This window comes from Anolis sagrei, chromosome 1, assembly GCF_037176765.1.
Source record: "Anolis sagrei isolate rAnoSag1 chromosome 1, rAnoSag1.mat, whole genome shotgun sequence".
Taxonomy (NCBI): Eukaryota; Metazoa; Chordata; class Lepidosauria; order Squamata; family Dactyloidae; genus Anolis; species Anolis sagrei.
In genome coordinates, this window is record NC_090021.1 from 207,045,662 (window position 1) to 207,060,120 (window position 14,459).

The window sequence follows — 14,459 nt, forward strand, 5'->3', positions numbered from 1 at the left end:
TGCATTATACATTAAAGTCAATAAAAACTCATAAAAGCAATAACATATCAATACATTATACAAACTGTTAAAAACATGACACAAAGACCTGAAATCTTAATCCAGAATCATTCCAATCATATCACAATCACTTCATAACTGCCTATTGCAAAGTACTACTCTGAAAATGCTTCATTTCATAGCCAGGTTTTAATTTTCTTTCTAAAGTACAGGAGGGAGGGAGGTGATCTGATTTCACTGGGGAGTTCCATAGCTGAGAGGCCACCACTGAGAAGGCCCTGTCCCTCATTCCCACCAGCTGCACCTATGAAGGTTGACTACCTACAATAACTAGTTCCAATTAAAAATATAAAGCATTAAGTCTAGTCATGTCCAACTCTGGGGGGTGGTGCTCTTCTCCATTTCTAAGCCAAAGAGCTGGTGTTGTCCATAGACACCTCCAAGATCATATGGCCAACATGACTGCATAGAGCGCTGTTACCTTCCTGCAGAAGCGGTACCTATTGATCTACTTACATTTGCATGTTTTCGAACTGCTAGGTTGGCAGAAGCTGGGGCTAATAGTGAGAATTCATACTACTCCCTGGATTCAAACCACCAACCTTTTGGTCAGCAAATTCAGCAGCTCAGTGGTTTAACCTGCTGCATCACCAAGGGGCCTGTAGATTTAGCTCCAGTTAGATTTAGAATAACATTAATGAAATGTTGTCTTTGTGAGCCTTCAAGTCAGCTCCAACTATATACACTCTGTGTTTGTAAGTCAACATATTTAAGGTATTTCAAGAACAATGGGTGGGAAAATTCATCTGCCCTCCCCACAGAAACTACCTAAAAATAGGCAAAATTAATAATAAATTGCCTGCACAGAGGGAACTTCTCACCTAAAATCAGTTCTGGGACCCCTGAAGATAATCAGGCAAAAACGAATGATTTGTGTTTATCAACATTTAGCAAGATTATCTCAGATTAAAGTACTTATTAGGAACCTTGGAAAGATTTAATTCAAGAATATTCTTCTTCGGGAGGATTTTCTTTTCAACTTAAAAGAGCTCCCTCGGAAAGGAGACTTGTATACAACAAAATATAAGAAAACCAGTATAAGGTTTCAGATGGGCATTTCTAAGAGATTTCGCTGATAAATGAATCACTGGAGTTTGGGGGAAGACCACAACATGCTTTGCATGCACAGGTTGTAGTTTCAGCTCCTCGCACTTTGGAGAATAAGTATGAGATGGCAATAAAGGACCACTATGTTTTGCCTAGATTTCCAGAAAATAAGAGTGGACAATGCTAGATTGGAATGGATTAAATAGTTTTATTTTGTATCAGGCAGCTTCCTATGATCCCAAATAAGTGTTTGAACCAGTCTAGGACAGTTACTTTTTTAGCCATGATGTTTGGAGGATTCTGGGAATTGTAGTCCAGTCCCACATTTTCTCCCAAAGTTTGTTTTGAACCATGCCAGAAAATTTTTATTGCTTCTACACAGAAGACAAAGAAATGATCAAAGAGTAAACCAACCAGGGGAGAAAGCTCATCCAATAACCAGTTTCTGCATTTCTGGGTATTTTTGAGAGTCAGATGAGAGGGCTGTGCCAGCACGCAGTAACAATGCAATGAAGAGAAACAAAAGGCTATTATTAAAGCTAAGTTGTGCTGTTATAGATACTCCATAGCCGACAGCTTATAGTGATTTGCTTCTAATTATTCTCAAATAATTACTGAATAGAATAGTAAATGTTATTAGGCTACTTTAATATTCATCATAAAACATCATTTGCTAGGATAATTTACTGCTTTAGCATGTACGTGCATTGGGAAAGCCAGCTTGCCTAGCAAGACTTTTTTTTAAAAAAGAGCAAACACTATTGTTCTCATTGCATTGGCAAAGCTCTGAGAGTGGCATCATTTTCAGATGTGCAGCTTGCTATCTGTATCTTATGTCTTTTATACAAGGTATTCTCTCCCATCTTCAGAGGAATTTGTTTACAAGTCAAAGGCTTTTGACATGACAATTCTCCATTTGTTACTGTTGTTGTCCTCATTATCACTTCTAAAGAAAGCCCAAAAGCCCTAATTTTATGCTCATAGGGACTTCGTTAAACCGAAAAACCAAGTCGTCCATTTTTGGGATTGTTATATCTTTGATTCTGGATCTTCTGACTGAGGACCAATATTGCATTCACATCCTTTCCAAAAAAATTTAGTTTGTAAATTAACAGTACTATACTGATCACGTATACTCATGATAAATTCATCCCAAGTTGATATGTGCAGAACTGTATATTTACAGAACAATCTGATATTCACATAACATAAGAATCAGAGATATGGTAATGCTGTGCTTGAAGAAAAATGCCACTGCATTCAGTATAGAGACTCTGTGCTGAAGAATAGAAGGGGAGAGAAGTCAAAATAATGAAAAGAAATGGCTATCTTCATCATCACCATCACTATCTTTGTACTCTACATTTTCCCAAACACTTGGACTCTAATTTAGCAATGAGACACCATCCCTTGAAACTCCATTCAAGCATATCTATTAGGGATCATGCTAGTAATTTCTAGGTCAGGTAGGATAAGTATAAATGATGTTTTCTATTGAAGGACTTCATATCAGTGTACCATTCCATGTTATTTGTGTACAACTGGCAACTGGGAGATTATGAGAGATCTAGTCCAAAATCTGTAAAGTTCACAAGTTCAGAAGCAACCTGTCTCATTTCTACACTGACGCTATGATCCAATTTGGAACCAGTTCAAAAGGAACTGGTTTCACATAGGGGTGATTAGATTGGTAGGTCTAGAATCAGTTTGAGGGCAGGAATATGATTACAGTGAAAACAAAAAGGGAAAGTGACAGAGAACAATTTGCATGTGTCTACAATGTGCTCAACATTTTGCAGAGGTGACTTTGCCCTGGATCTTGGATACATAGGGATCAAATGCAGTACATATTTTGGCTGAACTCAGACTTTCCTGGGACCTTTTTGAATGCAATGTATATGCATTGCAACATGGTCTGCAGTGTGCATTTTGTGACCACTGTCGCTTGTTATATCCTAAAGTAGAAGAGTAGCCCTCCAAGTGCTGTAAGATTACAGTTTCCATCAACAAATAGGCAATAGCCAGGCATGATAGGGATTTTCATTCAACAGTCCCATCTCTATATTTTTTCAAGTGGTGGATTTTCAGCATAGGATCATGCCCCTATCACCTTAATATATCACCATCCTTGCTTTTACATCTAGTAACCAGACTTTGTGTGCAGCTTTCTTTTTCTTTAGGTATCCATTATAATTTTTCCCCTTAATAACTTGGGAGAGCACCTGGAAGATCAGTAAGGATGTGAGTAGAAATGATTGTGGGGCTCCAGGGAAGAACTTCCAGTGTTTCTGTTTCGCTTTGAACTTGGACTTGATGAAATATAGTGTGCCTTAATCTTATTGTGGCAACTAGGCAAAATGGCCATATAAAAATTCTATACACAGTGTCAGTGTTGATCTGAGCAGTGTGGGTCACAAAAAAAAAAATAGAATTTTGATAATCAGAGGAGTTGGATAATTGAGGTTGGGATAATGGAGTTTCCACCTACAACCCTTTTCTCATTACTCTTTTCGGTAATCTCACAAAAGAGTTATAGCTGTTTTCCTACTACTGAAATTGCTTTCACATCAAGCAGGCTTTGAATAGTGGCTGCCTGTGAGTACTGTACTGTTGTAACTGGCTTTTTCTTTCTTTCTTTCTTTTTTACAGGAGTATGCATTACAGAAGCAATTTTTGCTCCAGTGATCATTTGTTTGCTCACACAATCTTTGTCATCTTAACTTTTCCTTTTTAGTCCTCTTTGTTCAAAATCTTATTGAGGCCTTTCCCTGAAGCTCCTTAAAGGAACACCTTGTTGCAAATACTGAGTAACAGTCTCTTTGCGTGCTTCCACCACAAATTAGGTTTTTTGTTCCCTATCTGCTCAGGGATGATATCAACCAAGCTTCCAGTTCTACAGCCAATACTGCAGTTTTTTCCCTCCATCCCATATCAGTTTTTATTTGAAGCCAATGACAATTATGGCATGACTGTTACTAAAGGGTAGTTTTTAACAGTCCAGACAGGAAAAAGTGATAGAAAAGAAAATTAGCAAGTCTGACAAGTTCTACTGAGCATGTTGGATGTCAGTTTCCAGACTCCTTGACCATTGCCCATCCTGGCTAGAGTTTCTTCTAGAATTTGGACCAAATCATCTTGAAGATCATTGGTTGTGAGTCTTACAACCTATTGGTCTATACCACACACAAGCAAACTAAGCCCTGGAGCCCTGATGCAGCCCCCTGGGCACCTACCTAAGGCCCACCTCATTTTCCCTGTCCTCTCAGCATAAGGACATGGTGGCCTGCCACATTCTTGTGCTGTCACCTGTCTTGCCCTCCTCCGGGCATAATGCCCAGAGAACCACCCTAAGATCAGGGGAGGAGAATCAGGGCAGTTGCCACATGTCTCATTTTCCTCCTGGTATAAGGATGGGGCAATCATCCCCATCCTTATGGCAAAAGGACAACGTCAGATGACCCAGGCCCTGCTCTGCCCCCTCCCAGCCCCACCATCTCACAGGCCCTCTCCCTCCCAGCTTGGCCCTCTTGGTCAGGCCTACAATGTGGCCCCAAAGCAAAAAGGTTTGCCCATGCCTGGTCTACACTGATTAGTCATGGCTTTCTTGTCTCATAAAAGAAGTGTCAGTTGAGTTGGAAAGTAAACTCTTCCAGAGGCTTTGTTGTTCATTCGTTCAGTCGTCTCTGACTCTTCGTGACCTCATGGACCAGCCCACGCCAGAGCTCCCTGTCGGCCGTCACCACCCCCAGCTCCTTCAAGGTCAGTCCAGTCACTTCAAGGATGCCATCCATCCATCTTGCCCTTGGTCGGCCCCTCTTCCTTTTACCTTCCACTTTCCCCAGCATCATTGTCTTCTCTAGGCTTTGCTGTCTCCTCATGATGTGACCAAAGTACTTCAACTTTGTCTCTAGTATCCTTCCCTCCAGTGAGCAGACGGGCTTTATTTCCTGGAGGATGGACTGGTTGGATCTTCTGGCAGTCCAAGGCACTCTCAGAACTTTCCTCCAACACCACAGTTCAAAAGCATCTATCTTCCTTCGCTCAGCCTTCCCTAAGGTCCAGCTCTCACATCCGTAGGTTACTACAGGGAATATCATGGCTTTGATTAGGCGGATCTTTGTTGCCAGTGTGATGTCTCTACTCTTTACTATTTCATCGAGACTGGACATTGCTCTCCTCCCAAGAGCAAGTGTCTTCTGATTTCCTGGCCACAGTCTGCATCTGCAGTAATCTTTGCACCTAGAAATACAAAGTCCAGAGGCTTAATATATTGTATTTGTACCTCACTCTTTCCCTCCAACCAAGCTGTGTCACATCCTCTTTTCTGCTAGTCAGCCTGACAAGCTGCCACCCAATCTTAATTTTTTGTACAAAATTTGAGGTGGTAACAAATTAGAATGACCTTCAATTACACACACACATGTCATTAACACAGTTCTGCTCCTGTATCATCCTGTTCCAATACATCTGAACTGTATAGAGAGGTCATTGTCTTGATCTGACATGCATGATAAGCATGAGTGAAAATTAGTTTTAGGATGTTTTTGTTACATTAGTAACATTTGCAGGTGTATTTACACTCCTAATAGAATAAGAGGTTTGTTTCGTATTTCTTTGAATACATTTTGTTAGTGAAACCAAAAGTGGTAGATTTATTCAAGGTCATGAGTGCTTAATACTGCAAAGTTGGGATTTACTATGTTAGTGTTGAATTAGGGTGACATTGTTCCTACCTTTTCTTGTGAGAGTTCTTCTCTTTAACTATTATATATAACAGGCAGGTACACCATGGTTCTTTTTCTGGTTGGAAGAGCTGCACCTATTGATTTTAGCCAATGCAAATAGGAAGAATTTCATTTCAGTCTCTTTTGAGGCTTTCTCTGCCCATGCACACATATTGTCCATCACAATCTTTCAACTGTGGAATTTCCTTGAAAGCATCACTCAAGGGACATGGCTCTCAATAAATGTAAAAATGGCAAAGCAGCTGTCCTGGATGATCTATTGATGGAACAAATTAAGAACTTTGGTCCAAAAGCAAGGTGCTGACTGCTGGAGCTAATGAACAACTGCACTACATCCTGTCAAATCCCCAAAATCTGGAGGAAAGCAAGAGTCATAGCCATCTGGAAACCAGGCAAAGACTGTAATGATCCAACAAGCTATAGACCAATCTCCTTGTTATGCCATCTTTACAAAGTTCTGGAAAGACTTATTTTGCATAGAATTATGGAAAAAATAGATCCATGTCTGATTCCACAGAAAGCTGGCTTCAGGAAAGGCAAAAGCTGCACATCACAAGTGCTGAACCTGACTCAGCACATAGAAGATGGCTTTGAAAGGCAGCAGATCACAGGAGCTATCTTCATAGACCTGTCAGCGGCTTATGATACTGTTAACCACTGCCTCCTCCTGAGAAAAATGTATACTATCACAAAGGATTACCACCCCGCCCGCCTCATAGGAAATCTGCTACAAAACAGGAGCTTTTTTGTTGAGTCCCAGGGCAAAAAAACCCAAAAACTCAGAAGAATGACCTGCCTCAGGGGAGTGTGCTTGCTTCATCAATGTTCAACATTTACACAAATGACCAGCCATTGCCAGAAGGGACAGAGAGTTTCATCTATGCTGATGATCGTGCCACTACCAGTCAAGCAGGGAGCTTTGAGATGGTTAAACAGAAGCTCTCTGAAGCTCTAGGTGCTCTTACTGCCAGGGAAAACCAGCTGATTCCTAATCCATCTAAAGACATGTGCCTTTCATCTTAAGAACAGTCAAGTATCCCGAGCTCTGAGGATTACCTGGGAAGGAATCCCACTGGAGCATTGCAGCATACCCAAATACCTGGGGGTTACTCTGGACAGTGCTCTGATCTACAAGAAGCACTGCAGGAATATCAAGCAAAAAGTGGACACTAGAAACAATTTCATATGAAAGCTGACTGGCACAACCTGGGGATCACAACCAGATACAGTGAAAACATCTGCCCTTGCACTATGCTACTCTGCTGCTGAGTATGCAGGCCCAGTGTGGAACACATATCACCATGCTAAAACAGTGAATATGGCTCTTAATGAGACATGCTGCATTATCACGGGGTGTCTGCGCCCTATACCACTGGAGTAATTAGACTGTTTAGCCGGTATTGCACCACCTGACATCTGCCGGGAAGTAGCAGCCAATAGTGAAAGGACCAAGACAGTGACATCTCCAGCTCATCCCTTGTTTGGGTATCAGCCAGCACACAGACGACTTAAATCAAGAAATAGGTTTCTAAGATCTACAAAGACACTCGCGGGAACATCTCAGTAAGCGAGAATCCAAAAGTGGCAGGCTCAAACCCAGAACCTCAATCAATGGCTGATACCAAATGAGAGACTTCCTCCTGGGCACACAGAAAACTGGGCGACTTGGAAGGCACTAAACAAACTGCACTCTGGCACCATGAGATACAGAGCCAACCTTAATAAATCTGCAAAAGAAATTGAAATCACACCCCACATTTAACTCTTTACCCAGACTCATCGGAAGTTTTGGTTTCCACCATACCACACTGCAGGCAGTTCAATTCAGCTGTTGCAGTGCTTTGCCCTTGCCTAGCTCTATTATGTTTCAGAGAAGACAGACAGATGGGTTATCCATCCAGTTATCTCCTGCCCTCATCTCAAAGTACAAATTCCATCATACCAAAAAGGAATTGCAGTATGGACCCTATCTATCATTAATTGAATATGCCTTCGTGTAAGTATGTAGGTATGATGTGAATGATTGAACTAAATTGATTGAAGCGAATTTATTTTGGAGCAGGATCTTGATCATCTGGGAATAAATTAATTGGATACGATTTGGTTGACCTAGGGTGGGGTGCTGATTTGGATGGAAAATTAATCACGTTATGTTCTGTGAAATTTAAATTCTACTAATTAGTCCTAAATTACTACTGAATGCATATAGGCATTATATGCAAACTACTGTCCTCTTTTGTTAGTCCATACCTCTTTTTTTGGCAATCCATAGCTGGCCACCATATATGAGCAATCTGAATCAGGGCTTCTCAGAGTTATTTTCTTTGCAAAAATTTTTCTGTTATACTTGTCAATGTTTGTCAGAACTAACTCACACTTTAATTATTAAAGCTAAAAACTTTGTAGGACTATACAAACTAACTGCTGGCTTGCGTGTTACTCTTGGTATTCAGGCACAGCATACAGTGTGACCCTCATATCCATCAGAGTTATGTTCTTGGACTTTGATGGAAACATGAAACTGCTGATTATCGTGAACCCAAGTGAAACCACATATACTGGTTCCACAGATATGAGAGTCATACTGTATAGTTACGATAACTTCTGATTTCTTAGGCATTTTTTACACACACACTCTTCCTATATCACCCTTGCCAGCAGCCATTTGCTCTCTCTTTCCTCCCTATTATTATAAATAAGTAAGTTAATTTTATATACAGTCCCCAAGTTACAAACAAGACAGGTCTGTAGGTTTGGTCTTAAATTGAATTTGTTTTTAATTCAGAACAGAAACATTCTTTAAGTGTTACTCTAGATAGATAGACATTGATTTTGGATAGCATAAGGAAGGGTTAACACCCCTGTGGTGTTTGTTTTGCTGTCTGTGCCCCTGTTAATAATGCACCTCACTTTCTTTCCCTTTGATAACTGGATTTTTGAATTCTTAACTATGATTCGTTTGTAAGTTGGATGTTTGTAACTCGAGGAATGCTTCTCTCTGTGTGTGTATGTTTTAAAAGATTATGATTGTTCCTTTTGTCTGCTCGGCCCTGTGTACTTGTGTGTAAGCATAATAATAATAATAATAATAATCATCATCATCATCATCATCATCATCATCATCACAGAAGGTCTAGAAGCTAGAAACAGAGGCACAATTATGTGGCCCAAATGATTCATTGGAACGTATGTCACAAGTACCACCTGCCAGTAGTAAAGAACTGGTGGGATCATAAACCTGCAAAGGTAGTGGAAAATAAACATGCAAAAATACTGTGGGACTTTTGAATCCAAACTGACAAAGATTTGTAACACAATACACCAAACATCACAACTGTGGAAAAGAAAAAAAGTTTGGATTATTGCTGTCGCCATACCAGGTGACAGTCGAATTGATGAAAAACAACAGGAAAAACTCAGCCATTCTCAAGACCTCAAAATCGAACTGCAAAGGCGCTGGCATAAACCAGTACAAGTGTCCCAGTGGTCATTGACACACTGGGTGCCATGCCAAAAGATCTCAGCTGGCATTTGGAAACAATAAACACTGACAAAATCACAATCTGTCAACTGCAAAAGGCCACCTTACTTGGATCTGTGCACATGATTCCAAAATATATCATATCGTCCTAAACACTTGGGAAGTGTTTGACTTGTGATTTTGTGATATGAAATCCAGCATATATATCTTGTTTGCTGTGTCATACTGTGTTTTTGTGTCAGTAAACTAACACTTTATTTATATTCCACTCTATCTCCCCAAGGAGACTCAGGGCAGAACACATATACCGCAAACATTCAATGCCATTATAAAATTGACAAGGACAGACAATACATAAATAGAGGTATAGACTTTTCCCATCTTTTTCCATCTCTCGTATCTGGAGGCTGTGCTTGGCTCTGGCCATGGGGAGGTGCTGTCACTCCATCTTCCATGCAGAGGGGCTTTATTGTCAGTAGACATCCTCCCGATCAAATCACCAGCATGTCTTTATGACCGCCTTTTATTACCTCCCGGCTTAAAACGGTACCTATTTATCTATTCACACTGCTGTTTTTGACCTGCTAGGTGAGCAGAAGCTGGGCTGATGGCAGGACCTCACCCCACCCGGGCTTGAACTGCCAACCTTTTGATCAGCAAGATTTTCTACAGTTGGCGGTTCAACCTGTTGTGCTAAAGCCCAGCCCATGGAACTAGTTGTTGTTCAGCTTGCTTTGCCAATTGGTTGTTCTGCATGAGAGGTCCACTGCTCTCGTATTTCCAAACAATTCTTTTCCCAGGAGGAATGTAGGCATTGCTAGGCATTAAGGAGTCATGGTGTACACATGGTTTTTGCTATCAACATCTGCCTCTTTCAATTGCTAGTAATTTGTATCTCCTTGATCAGAGGAGGCTTGTATAGAAAACATGGACTTTTACTAGTATGTATTAGGACTGTCAGGTATTTCTTCAACTTGAAGCAGAGTTTCTCAGCTGAAACCTCCAAGCAATATTAAAGGATTGTCTATAATATGATCAATACTTGCAAGAAACAGCAGATAAAGGAGCTTCTTTCCACAGGAAGGCTTTATCTTTAGTTCATGCTTTCATTATCTTATACACCTGATGCAAACCTAACTTCATGGTTTTATTATCCGCGTGCTTAATCCCTGTAACTGTGACTCACCATGTACAATACTTAAAGTAACCCAGTATTTTATCTTCAAAATAGATTAGTATATTTTAAAACTCCAACAGGGACAATATGCAAGCCTGTGACGGAAGGGTGCAATGAATCTAGTTTTACAAAGCCTTCTAAGTAAGAGAGGCATTCTGATTTTTAAAAGATTATAGTGGGGAAAATAATATCGCTATTCCCCACATATTCACAGATTCAACCACCCATAGCTTGAAAATATTTTTAAAATGCCAAAACCTAAGCCTTGATTTTGCCAGTTGAAATAAGGAATGCCATCATTGTATATAATGCTACTTTAGCATCCAAGGATTTTGACATCCACAGGAAGTCCTGGAACCAAACCAAGAACCCCCTTTAATGGCTTTCTGTAGAGGAAAATCAGGCAAATATGGCAATGCATAAAACACTGGAAAGTGTGTATGTATGTGTGTGTGATTAGCTTAAACTTTCTTATTATTTCAGCTTTCCCCCTTTGATGCACAGCAGCTGAGGTTAGAAATGTACTGCACCCCCCTGGTTTTTTTCTCCTCTTTACTACTCGAGTAATGGTTCAGTGCTTTTTCCTTTGCAACACTACATGAGTCAGTAGCACTCCAGTCAATTATCTGAGAAGTCCAGAGTATATGAGGTGAAAAGAAGGAAATGTCTGGGAATGACTTGGAAAAAGAAGATGCTTACAGCAGGATACCAAAAAGAGAGTGATGGCATGTCAATGGAAGGGAGAAATATAGTGGGGGGAAAACCTAATAGGAGGTAAGAAAGATTTTTTTGAGAAGGGTGCCTGAAAGTTTAGACAGAACCTGAATTATGCCTTTCAAAACTATGATATTGAAAGTGATGGTGCTTGTTTTTCTAAAGCAAGGCACACTATTGATGAAAATTAGCAGCAAGGATGAGTGGTTTCTATGTGGTACACAGAATCAATTCACACACACACACACACACACCGAACTCTGGGGCAAGGCCACATAATGTAGTCTTGTCCCATGTTAGGCAAAATCACAAAAGCATATCACAGTGGTTCTCAACCTGTGGGTCCCCAGATGTTTTGGCTTTCAACTCCCAGAAATCCTAACAGCTGGTAAGCTACTTGGAATTTCTGGGAGATATAGGCCAAAACACCTGGGGACCCACAGGTTGAGAACCACTGTGTTAGGCTTTTGTGCAGCGGCAACAGTTTAGCTGGTTCTGATTTGGAACAAGCTGCTATTGTTCACTTGCAATCCTGCTCTTTCACAAGCAGTACAGTCCGGAAATAAGGGATGGCACTTACCCTTGACATCTTGTTGCTGTTGTGGTGGCAGCATTGGAGCTTGGAAGAGCTGCTGGTCATTGCTCATCTTCTGACACTTGCAAAAGCACCAGTGCGACATGAAGTGAAGAGGGGGAACATGAGAGGGATGATGCAGTAAGCTATCCTTACTGTCATCATCTTGTTACTGTCAAAGCAGTTGCTACAGAGTTTGAAAGAGTCTGGGTCATCATCCTTTGCCTTTGCTAGCACTTGTAAAAGCACTAGGACAACTTGGAGAGGGGATGGGGAAAGGATGCTGACCAGTGGGCCAAACTGGGTGAATTGTGTAGACTCTTTCCCACAGCTGCATTGAAGCAGCTAGTGTGGACACCCTCCCACGACCATAGTGGCACCCTCCCACGACCCTCCCACGACCATAGTGGCATGGAGGTGACCAGTATGGAATATCTCAGGATTGCCCTGGAGTACTCCAGATCAGCCCTGGGATATTTGGTCATGTAGATGCATCCTAATGGAAAACTTTTAATTATAGGTCTTTGGAGTTATGAAGAGAATCCTCTTAGTTCTACACTTGATTTGGGCCACCACCCAGTTCTCTTTTCCTACCATAGCAGAAACCTACATGCAGCCTTTCCTCACTGTAGAGAAATAACTGCAGAGTGATTCTCTGTATCTCAGAGGTATCTTCAGGAAGGATCAGATGAGTTTCCATAAAAGATGTTCAGATGAGTTGCCTAAAAAAGCTATTCGGGAGCCTAGTCTGTCCCTAGAGTTTTTTCCTATACCTAGCATCCTCTCCTAACTTTACTAACTTGTCTGTCTTGTGTAGGCTTTCTTTGCATAGTCAGTGAAAAGGGGTTGTCTTACCTGCCTTCTTACTACAGCCCTGTTCCCACTTTGGCATGTCAATTACTTTCAGAAGATGTTACTAGCAAGACACTGAATGTGATTGGGACTACCAGTGGAGAAGCTACTGGAGGGGAAAGTCAGGAGATCCTGGTAATGTATAAAGCACTGGAAACTGTGTTAAGTCATTGACCTACCTGTTTCAATTGCTCCAAACACCCATTTTTGATGCTGTGATGAAAGTAACTGCTAAATTTTGCTAAATTCTTTTTTTAAAAACCCACTGCAAAATATGTTTAACCACAAAGTGCTTGGCCAAAACCTTTGCAACCTTTTGGAAAGTAAAGTTCAGCTGAATGACATTTGTTTCAGTTACACATGATTTTTGTTTTGTTTTTGTTGTTTTTTAGACATCACTGGCTGAATCTACACTGCCATATACTCCAATTTCTGAATCCATATTATCTACTTTGAACGGGATTATATGAGTCTACACTGTCATATAATACAGTTCAAAGTAGATAATCTGGATGTAGATAGGGCCATAATCATTTTTTTAAACCTTAAGCTATTTTCCACATACTGAATTTTGTTTTACAGGCTTCTGTTGTAACAAACATGAACACAATTTAATGTTTTACACTATATACCTTCTATGAACCAGATTGTTCATTAGGCTAATTAATTATCTTAATGACTAATATTTTCTTTTAATTGTGTTCATGTTTGTAAAACTCACTTAAAATAGATTGGTGGGAATACATCTACACAGTGGAATAAATGTTGTTTGACTCCACTTTAACTGCCCTGGCTCAATGCTGTGAAATCCTGGAAATTGTAATTTGGTGAGACACCGATACTTGTTGGCAGAGAAGACTAAAGACCTTGTAAAACCACAACTCCCAAGATGCCATAGAATTGAATTAATTTCAATCTATTGTATTAATTCTGCATCCTTGCTAGGACAAAAGTGTTGGGGTACTCTATTCAAGGTTCAAAGATCTTATATGTACGTGCACCTCAGTATGTGATTTTATGTTCATGTCTGTTGAACTGGTTTGGCAACAAAATAGATGTTTGCAGTTTACCTAAGACTTAAATTGCTTTAAAGTGCATGTTTTTAAAGGTAAGGCATTCATCATTTCAATCTTCAGTGCTCCGTCAATTCATTATTATGGATAAGCACCCAAATGACAGTCCCAGCAGCACATGCCCATAAAAATAGGTCTGAAATCTTTGCTTTTCATTGTAAGATAATGCTTTCAAAAGTCCCTACTTCAATTGCTTTTGTGTAGATAAGCATAGAAAAAAACATATTTCCTGCTTTGATGGAGGTGGGAGAAGGTGCTATATCAGTGTAATAGCACAGAATGATATGCTCCAGTAGTATTTTGATGAATTACATGATTATAGTTAAAATAAACAATTTCATCATGCTTGAATTAATAATGGTGGTGTGCTTTGGCAAGTACTCCTGCCACATTCTCTAGCTCATCACTTCAGAAGACAGACTTTCTGTGGACTGTCCATCCTTTCGGGAAAACACAGAAATACTTAAGATGCTTTTTTTTTAAGTGTGATAGAGGGAGAAATGACAGGAGTGTTACTTTTAAATGAAGAAGAAAGAAAATAAATGAACAAAGCCTTATTATTATTATCTCACAGCCTGGCAAATCATGGGATATCTGAAACTGAAAGCTTATTTCTCTCAAACAGCAAATGCTGACAGAAACCTATGTTTGGACTATGTTGCTTTGTACAACAGATTGAGAGAGGCTTCCATGACTGAAGCGTCTAATAATCTGAAACTATAAATTCCTGCATCTA